Source organism: Prunus mume, linkage group LG6 (assembly GCF_029339155.1).
Source record: "Prunus mume cultivar Tortuosa linkage group LG6, ASM2933915v1, whole genome shotgun sequence".
Taxonomy (NCBI): domain Eukaryota; kingdom Viridiplantae; phylum Streptophyta; class Magnoliopsida; order Rosales; family Rosaceae; genus Prunus; species Prunus mume.
The window spans coordinates 2191226-2200370 of NC_142703.1; the positions used below are offsets into that span (position 1 = coordinate 2191226).

Below are 9145 nucleotides of genomic sequence, written 5' to 3' on the forward strand. Positions count from 1 at the left end.
CATATTAATGTAGATTGATTGAGTTTATGCTCGATTGATAATATGAATTGATTGAGTATATTGAATATTGATTGCTATTTGATATGATAATTTGGTATATTTAATATTGATTGATATGGGTTTAAGGAGTATATTGAATATTGAGAGTGGGTTATTGACATTTTCATATTCATATGATAATTTGGAAAAAATTAATGATTGATTGAATTAATTGATTTGTAGATTTATGGGACGATTCTTTAAAAGAAAATTATCTATAGATAGTCCTTCTCCGTCTAATCTGGGTAGTTCAAATGCAAGACCAAAGTAGATGAGATCTTAGCTAATCTTCAAGCAGACCCTGGACTACGAACTCGAATGACGGATTATAGTCCTAATATTCGGGATGAGATCCGAAGAGCATATCTACAAAAGGGACATTGTCAACCTAGAAGTTATAAATTCCCTCAAACTAATCAATCAGGAATTAATAGACGCTTCATTGCTCATTGGTTTGATGATCATGATTGGTTGGAATATAGTATTGCTAAAGATGCTGCGTTTTGTTTTCATTGTTATCTCTTCAAATCTAATTTTGATCAAGTGAATGGTGATGCATTCACTGGGGTAGGCTTCAATAATTGGAAGAAGGCGAAAGAAAGATTTAACCTTCATGTTGGACCGGTTGGTAATGTTCACAACCAAGCTAGAGAACTTGCTTACAATTTGATGCATCAAACTACACACATTGAAACAATTATAATCAAGCAAACAAGCCAAGCTCGCACAGCTTATTGCACTTGCTTGAATGCATCACTTAAGTGCACTAGGTATTTTTTGTGACAAGGTCTTTCTTTTCGTGGTTATGATGAAAGTGCACAATCAAGTAATAAATAGAATTATTTAGAACTCTTGCAATTTCTTGCGGATCATGATGAAAAAGTTAAGGTCGTTGTGTTGGAAAATGCTCCAGGAAATTCAAAGTTAATAGCTCCTTCAATTAAAAAAGATCTTGTCAATTCTTGTGCTAAAGAAGTCATTGGTCTTATCTTGAGTGATGTAAAAGACAGATATTTTTCAATAATGGTGGATGAAGCACATGATGTTTCAATAAAGGAGCAAATGGCGATGGTGCTGCGCTATGTGAATGACAAAGGACAAATAATTGAAAGGTTTGTGGGGGTTCAACATGTAATCGACACTACTTCAAGTGCACTAAAGAAAACCATTGATGAATTCTTTTCTTCCGGGAATTTAAGCTTTTCCAAGGTACGAGGACAAGGTAATGATGGAGCTAGTAATATGAGAGGTGAGTTTAATGGCCTTAAGACAAAGATTTTGAGAGAACAACCTTGTGCATTTTATGTTAATTGCTTTGCTCATCAACTTCAACTAGCTCTTGTTGTGGTAGCAAAGAAAAATATTGATGTCAACTCTTGTTTCACAACGCTAATAGTTTGGTTAATGTTGTTGGAGCATCTTGTAATCGTCGCGATGTACTTAGAGTACAATACCAAGAAGAGCTTGTGAGAGCTTTTGAAGATGATTGTCTTATAACGGGGCCGGGGCTTAAATCAAGAAACTACTCTCAAACGTGTCGGAGATACACGATGGAACTCACATTATGGTACATTGATTAGTATCATGTCTATGTTCTCATTTATGGTGAATGTGCTTCAAATGATTGTTGATGATAATCCTAATGATAGTTCGGGTGAAGCTTATAAGTTATGGAGAGAAATACAATCTTTTGAGTTTGTGTTTCACTTATTTGTAATGAAAGCTATATTGGGAATAACAAACATTTTGTCTCTAGCATTGCAAAAGAAAGATTAAGACATTGTAAGTGCAATGAGTTTAGTGAAAATATGCAAGGAAAACCTGTAGTTCATGATGGATAATGAGTTTAAAGAATTGGTTGAGCAAGCATCTTCTTTTTGTTACAAACATGATATTACAATTCCTATCATGGATGATGAATATGTAATTCTAGGGAGATCACGGCGTAATGCTCCAATGATGGGCAACTTGCAGAATTAAATGATCGCTTCAACAAGGTAAGTACTAAGTTACTTACTTGTTTGGCATGCTTGAGTTCGAAAAATAACTTTGTAGCTTTTGACAAACGAAAGCTAGTTCGTCTTGCTCAATTTTATCCTTATGATTTTTCGGATAGAGACTTATTGATGCTTGAAGATCAACTTGGTGTTTATGTTCATCATATGTGTTCGAGTAGTGATTTTTCTCAATTGGAATGGATTAGTAGTCTTGTGGAAAAAATGGTGCAGAAAGGAATGCATGAAATATTTCTTTATGTGTATTTGCTTCTTACATTGGCTTTAGTTTTACCGGTTGCAATTGCTTTAGTGGAGAGGGCATTTTCCGCCATGAATATTATTAAAAATCCACTTCGCAACAGAATGGGAGATCAATGGTTGAATGATAGCTTGATTGTTTACATTGAGAGATATGTTTTTGCTTGTATTGATAACGAAATTATAATGCAACGTTTTCATAATATGAAAACTCGTCGTCGACAATTGTAACTTGTATTATTGGTTTTGTTATGAATTATGATGGAGGTACTATCTTTCTATCTTTTTAGCATTATTTTCTTTGTAGAAAAATTTTGGAACTTTTACACTAAGCCCCCTTGGCCACATAATCCTGGATCCGCCACTGAATGCAAGTATTGTAGTGTTACTTATGCTAGTGATACTAAGAAAAATGGGACTAGCAACATGTAGAAGCATCTAAACAAACAATGCTTGCATTACCCTTATAGACATAAGGATAAGAACATACGGACACTCACATTTGATGCATCCAAGGGTAATGCTCTTGCTTCTATGAATTTTAAAAAGGATGATTGTCTAGATGCTTGTATTAGAATGATAGTGCGAGATGAGCTACCTTTTAGCTTTGTGGAGGGTGAAGGGATTAGGGAATTTTGTAGTGTTGCACGCCCACAATTTCATCCACCTTCTCATATAACTTTTAGAAGAAGACTTCTAGAAATGTACATGAAAATGAAGGAGAAGTTGAAAGTTGACCTTTGTTCACATAGGATATGCCTTATAACCAATACTTAAAACATCAGTTCAAAATGTGAATTATATGGTGTTCATTGTCCACTTCGTTGATTTCGATTATAAAATGCACAAAATAATCCTAATTTTTTGTGTAATTGATAATCAGTTGGAGAGCATTGCGAAATTTCTTGAAAATTGTTTGATTGATTGGGGGCATTAGAAGATACTCATAAATTACGTGGATAATGCAGCTGCCAATATTAAGGTAATTGGCTATGTGCGAAAGAAAATATATGGGTGAAAGGAGTCGAATAGCGTGATGCGGTGAAGTTTGTAAGATCCTCACCTTCTCGGTTGAGTTAATTTAAAATGTATGCTAAGACAGAAAAAATAAAGTGCAAGGGGTTAGTGGTGCTAGATGTGCCCACTAGGTGGAACTCCACTTATTTGATGCTTAATGAGACATTGAAATTTCAAAAATCTTTTGATAGGATAGGAGATGGTCTCGATTCTTCCTACTTAATGTACTTTAAGGAAGAGGAATTAGATGAAGAGAGAAATGAAGGCATTGAAGGGAGTGGGAAACGGAAGGGAAAATCTAAGACTAATAAGAGGGTGGGTCCACCTAATGATGAAGTTTGGGAAAAAGCCGTCATATTTGTGATGTTTTTGAAGACTTTCTATGATGTTACTTTGAAAATTTCAGCTTTTTTGAATCCAACATCACACTCAACCTTCTATGACTTGATTGCCATAGATGAGGAGAATTATTTCAAAACCAAAATCATCACCCTATATTTTGATGGCGGCAGTGAATTCATAAAACTTAAAATATTCCTTGCCACCCACAACATCACTCACCTCACTACCCCACCCCACACCCTTGAACATAATGGCGCCGCTGAATGTCGTCACCCCCATGTAGTTGAAACTAGGTTAACTCTCCTTCATCAAGCTTTCTTACTATTTCCTTATTGGTCCAACGCCTTTAAAGCTGTCATGTATATTATTAATCGAATGCCCACTCCCATGCTTCATAACATCTCACCATACAAAGCCCTATTTGGTGATGATCCCAATTACACTAAGATGTGTGTCTTTGGCTGTTTGTGCTTCCCATGGTTATGCCCGTACAACTCTAACAAACTTTTCTCTCGGTCCCCATCTTCGTCTTTTCCTTGGCTATTCCCCTCACCCTAAGCGGTTACCAATGCCTAAACCTTTCTACTTCTCGTGTTTTTGTCTATTGCCATGTCAAATTTGATGAAAAGACTTTTACTTTCTCATTTTGTGACACAACCCATTCTGCGCTTCATCCTCCAGTTCACCTCCCTGCACCGCCTTTACTCCACCGACACCACTATTCCATTTCCTACTGCTGTCGTCCCATCTCCAGCCCCTCCACCCTCACTTCAGCCTCGCTAGCCCACTCTGCACCTTCTCCAATTGTGCTCCTAACCACTTGTCCCTTCACCTCTTATGCAACTGACACTTCCTCCTCATCACCTGTGCTTCCCGGGCTTAGTATCTTACTCCCTCATGCCCGTTCTCCATCTATGGCCCCTTTCCTCCTACTTCCTATTCTTCTCACTCATCCAATCTTTCTTCCTCCTCCCCACCCAGTCCCCTCAACAACCACTTCATGATTATCCGCACCAAAAACAAAAATTTCAAAGCCAAACACTTGTACGCTGCCACCAAACACTTTGTAGGTCAACTTCTTGGCCTTGGATCAGCATGCTCCGGTGCTTGGATGAGGTGAAGATCTTCATGAAACTTGTTCCAATGGATGTTGACTACAACATATCTGAATTTGATCTCCATTGGACAAGTATAGCCTATCCAACTGATTCTGCATGTTACAACAACTCTAGAGATTTGTCTTGGGTCAGTTTTTACCTCTATAGTGTCATCTTGATTCTTCTTGTTACCATACCATTTGGTAACAAGAAATTACTTTGATGGAGTGCAATATTTTGAGACTAATAGTATTTTTGTGAAGACAAAAACCCATCATAGCAAGGAGACAAGGAGGAGACAAATTCTAAAGTGCCATGATGAAAGGAGGAAAGAGAGGGATGAGGGAGCATAGAGAGGCATCTTCCATCAACCATTCAACGAATAATTCAATTTGTAGAGATTTGAGAGCAGGTTTTGGTGCTTGAGAGCTAGAGGAGGAAGACAAGGGCAACCAAGCAAGAAATGAAGAAGATTTCCACCATTGAAGACTTTGAACTTCCACCACTTTCACAAAATCTGTAAACTCTTTCTAATTTTGTTTTGAATTTGTGTTTGAAATAAGTATGAGGAACTAAACTCCATAGCTAGGACTTAGGTTGAAGCCCTAAACATGAGTACTCTATTGTTTTTATGCTTGAGTGTATGAATTTCTAGATATTATTGATGAATTCCCATTCACTAAAATAATCTATTCTTGATGTATGTTTTTATTTGATTGATCACCTTTGAAAGCATGCTTCTTGAGGTTCTTGGGATTATGTGTATCCTCATGTTTTCCTAAGCAACAAATGGATGAAGTAAGAATCATCCATGTGAATTGGTTTCTTGAATGCCTAATGTAAACATCATACTATTAGGGTTCTTGTGATGTTCTTATTTTCTATGAACTTAGTGGGTTTTTCTTGTAATCAAATCGAAGTACTAAGGACACCTAGGTTGGTTATAGGGAAGGCACAAGTATTGTAGCACTAGCCCTGCACTCTACTTACATTAGAGAGAATCAATGCATCTTGAGCCACTAGACCTGGTCTTGATTGCGAACATCTTCATCAACACATTTGGAGTTCATCACTTGAGTGTCCTTGAACTTGGGTAGGATTGTTTAGGGTAGATTCTGAAACCCTAGTGTTTGTTACATTTTAATTTCACATTTTGATTTTCATCTCATTCTTGTTAAAATTAGAGTTTGATTACTTTCAAGCATTAGAATTAGGTCACTCAAATCAAATCAAACACCCCCCCACCAAATTTGTTGTATGTTTGTGTTGTTTGAAATGTTGTGTGTTTTCTTCATTGAATTATGTTTATTTTCGTAACTTTTTTTAGAATTTGGTCTATGTTGAGTTCTTTGTTTTTCTGTTCTGAATCCAACCATATAAAGAACGTGAAATTTGGACAAATGGTTGGAAAGTTATAGATCAAAAACTGGACAGAGGTCAAAACTGAAAACAGAGAAAACGAATCTGCCTAAAAAGACCAGTCGCCACTGTTTGAACGACCAGTAGCTTTTTATTTTCCACTATTTTTGGAATTTGGTATGTGATGAGTTCTTCATTTTTCTATTCTGAATCCAACCATATAAAGAACGTGAATTTTGGACAAACGGTTGGAAAGTTATAGGCCAAAAACGAGACAGAGGTCGAAACGTGAATTTTGTGTTTGACAGAGGTCGAAACGTGAATTTTGTGTTTTTCTTTGGTTTCTTGTTTGTTTCATTTCTTTTACCTTTATTTACTCTTTTTTTAGCTTTCAATTTGTATTCTGCTTTTGTGTTGTGTTAAATAAGTGTTCTTTACGTACTCAAATTAGAACTTGTAGTAAGCCGACAGTTCCTTGTGGGATCGACCTTGTAGTAAGCCGACAGTTCCTCGTGGATCGACCCCGTATTTACAAAATCTATACCTCAATAGATTCATGCACTTGTGGGTATTTTTAATTTAATGATTGCACATTAATTTGTGTCGATTATTAAATACAATAGAAGTTCTCCATACTAATGATGGTTTATTTCTTTCTCAACACAAGTATATTCATGATCTCCTTATTCTCTTCGATGGCTCTTCCCTCATAGATGCCATTGTCTTTATCAACTCATTGGTGGCCTCCAGTACCTTAGCCTCACTAGCCCAAACATCTCCTTCGTGGCCTTCATGCATTGCCTGACTGTGTCTCATTTGCAGGCCTTGAAACACCTCATTTGCTACTTGAAGGGTACTATCTCCTAGGGACTTCTTCTTCGTCATTGTGCCTCATCGCATCTCTATGCCTATTTCGATGTGGATAGGACTGGTGATCTTGATAACTACAAGTCCACCACCGATTTTGTTGTCTACTTTGGTAGTAACTTAATCTTATGGAGCTCTCACAAGCAACATTCTATCACTTGCTCGTCCACAGAGGCAATGTATTGTGCCATTGCTGCTATAGCTGCCTTAGCCTGGGTTCAGTCTCTCCTTCGGGAACTTGGCGTATCTCCCCCACACAAACCTACCATATCTTGTGACAACATTGAGGCCACCTCCTACTGTACCAACCCAATCCTCCATTCTCGCATGAAGCATATTGAACTCGATTTTCAGGTTGTTCGTGATCGTGTTAATCGTGGTCTCCTTCAAGTGTTCCATGTCTCCACCCATGATCAACTTGTCGATGCGCTCACAAAACCTCTTCCTTGTCCGCGATTTTAATTACTCTGGTCCAAGATCGGTGTCTCGAAAGGGGCCACCGTCTTGTGGGGATGTAAAAGGGATACCCCCAATCCACGGCATCACCTCCTTCATCATCAAAAGTCAACCATTTCAATCAAGCCTAATCCTCTCCAGGCCGACCTTCCCTTATTAGATTTTGTAATTGATTCTTTAAATTTACTCCATTGTATTCACTTAATATAGGTCTCTCAAACTTGTATATAATAGGTATATCTTCCTTTTGTAAACAATCAATCAAATATATTATTCATCACAGCCTTTTATATTATGTAGTTTGCTTTGTTAAGGCTTTTGGAAGAATGGATGCATTAGCTGTTTTGGAAGGATATCTATTATCTTTTGTGTATTTTTGTCATGAGTTGTAATCATTCATAAATATAATTTGGATTTCTTGCTTTATCTATGCGTAAATGTGTGTTTTTTTTAATGGTTTGTAAGATGTTCGATTTCCTTTCCTTGGTTGGTTGGTGATTGTGTGAATTTGGGATTGATTTAGTTGTTTAGAACCTTAGATTAGAATAATGGATTTTTATGGATTATACTTGAATTTGCATGATTTTAGCATTTGAAAGAGAAAAGAAAAAATTGATTTGGGCCTGTTAATAATAACTTATTGGGCATGTTTGGTAGGCTCACTAGATAGGACTGTGCTAAATAGAACCTCAAGCCCATGTTTGCTTAGATGAGGGACTAACTTAAATGAGATTGTAGAGTCCAATAGTAAAAAAAGCTCCTCACCCTCTCTCATTATATAGAGAGGCTGAAACTCGGTTCGTAAAATAAGCCCTTCGCTAAATTGAACAGGCGAATCCGCCTCTCTCTCTCTTTCGTGACTCGGCCTCTTTCTCTCTCTCTCTCATTCACGACTCTGCCTATCCTTCGTTCAACATCGACTGCTTAAGTTTTTCTAGTCTCTCCGTTTGGATATCTATCTTATTCCTTCTTCCATCTCTTTGACTTTTGCAAATTACATCAATTGTCCTCAACAATTTTGACCGTCTGCTCTGAATCTCTCCTTCCTTTTTTCTGTTTTTTTTTCTTCTTTTCTTCTCTAATTTTCATCGAATCTATATCTACTGTAGCGACATATCGATGTTAATTGGCAATTAATTTGCAATTGGGTATTTAAGAAAGCCTAGAAATTCAGCAGTCAATTTTAGGGTAGACTTTTGGATGAGGCCTTGGGTTGTTACACCTTTTGAAAGGAAGAAGTTAGGAGACCTGTTTGATGTTTGATTCCAATTAATCAAATAAATTTCTTCTAAATGATTACACAAAGGAAGATTAGTGTTTGTTTTATGGTTGCTGTGGATTTTCTTTTTGTAGGAAGGATAAGTTGGGATTGTAGGCTCTTTAGAGAAAATTCTTTAGTTCATTGTACTTTCTGACTTGTTTAAGAAAGTCTTTGTTTCCTATCAAAGACAATTACTTGGTGTGTTTTGTTCTAGAAGTTGTTATTTCTTTCCAATGGAGAATTATGTGGATGCCAACAAAAAGGCGATTACTAACGTTGGCTTCTTTGTAGATTATTTGGAAGTAAATAATGGGTTTTATTTGTGATAAAGAGGGTGTGTGTTTACTCTGGATATATTTAAATTCTAGCCTTTCTATGGGCATCTCTATCCAACGTAGTGTAATTCATCTTGATTGGGGGGAATATGAGTTGATGAAATGTGAGCTCTGTTT

General features: G+C 36.9%; 1 long non-coding RNA gene and 1 pseudogene across 1 annotated transcript; both read left to right on the plus strand.

The window, feature by feature from the left end:
* The first annotated feature begins 2720 nt into the window (after positions 1-2720).
* LOC148915806 (zinc finger BED domain-containing protein RICESLEEPER 2-like) lies at positions 2721-3776 on the plus strand (annotated as a pseudogene).
* A 150-nt stretch (positions 3777-3926) lies between these two features.
* On the plus strand, positions 3927-5564 carry LOC148915807 (uncharacterized). The gene is made up of 2 exons (XR_016128066.1): positions 3927-4898; positions 5014-5564. It is a non-coding gene; the product is annotated as an uncharacterized LOC148915807 (long non-coding RNA).
* The last annotated feature ends 3581 nt before the right edge of the window (positions 5565-9145 follow it).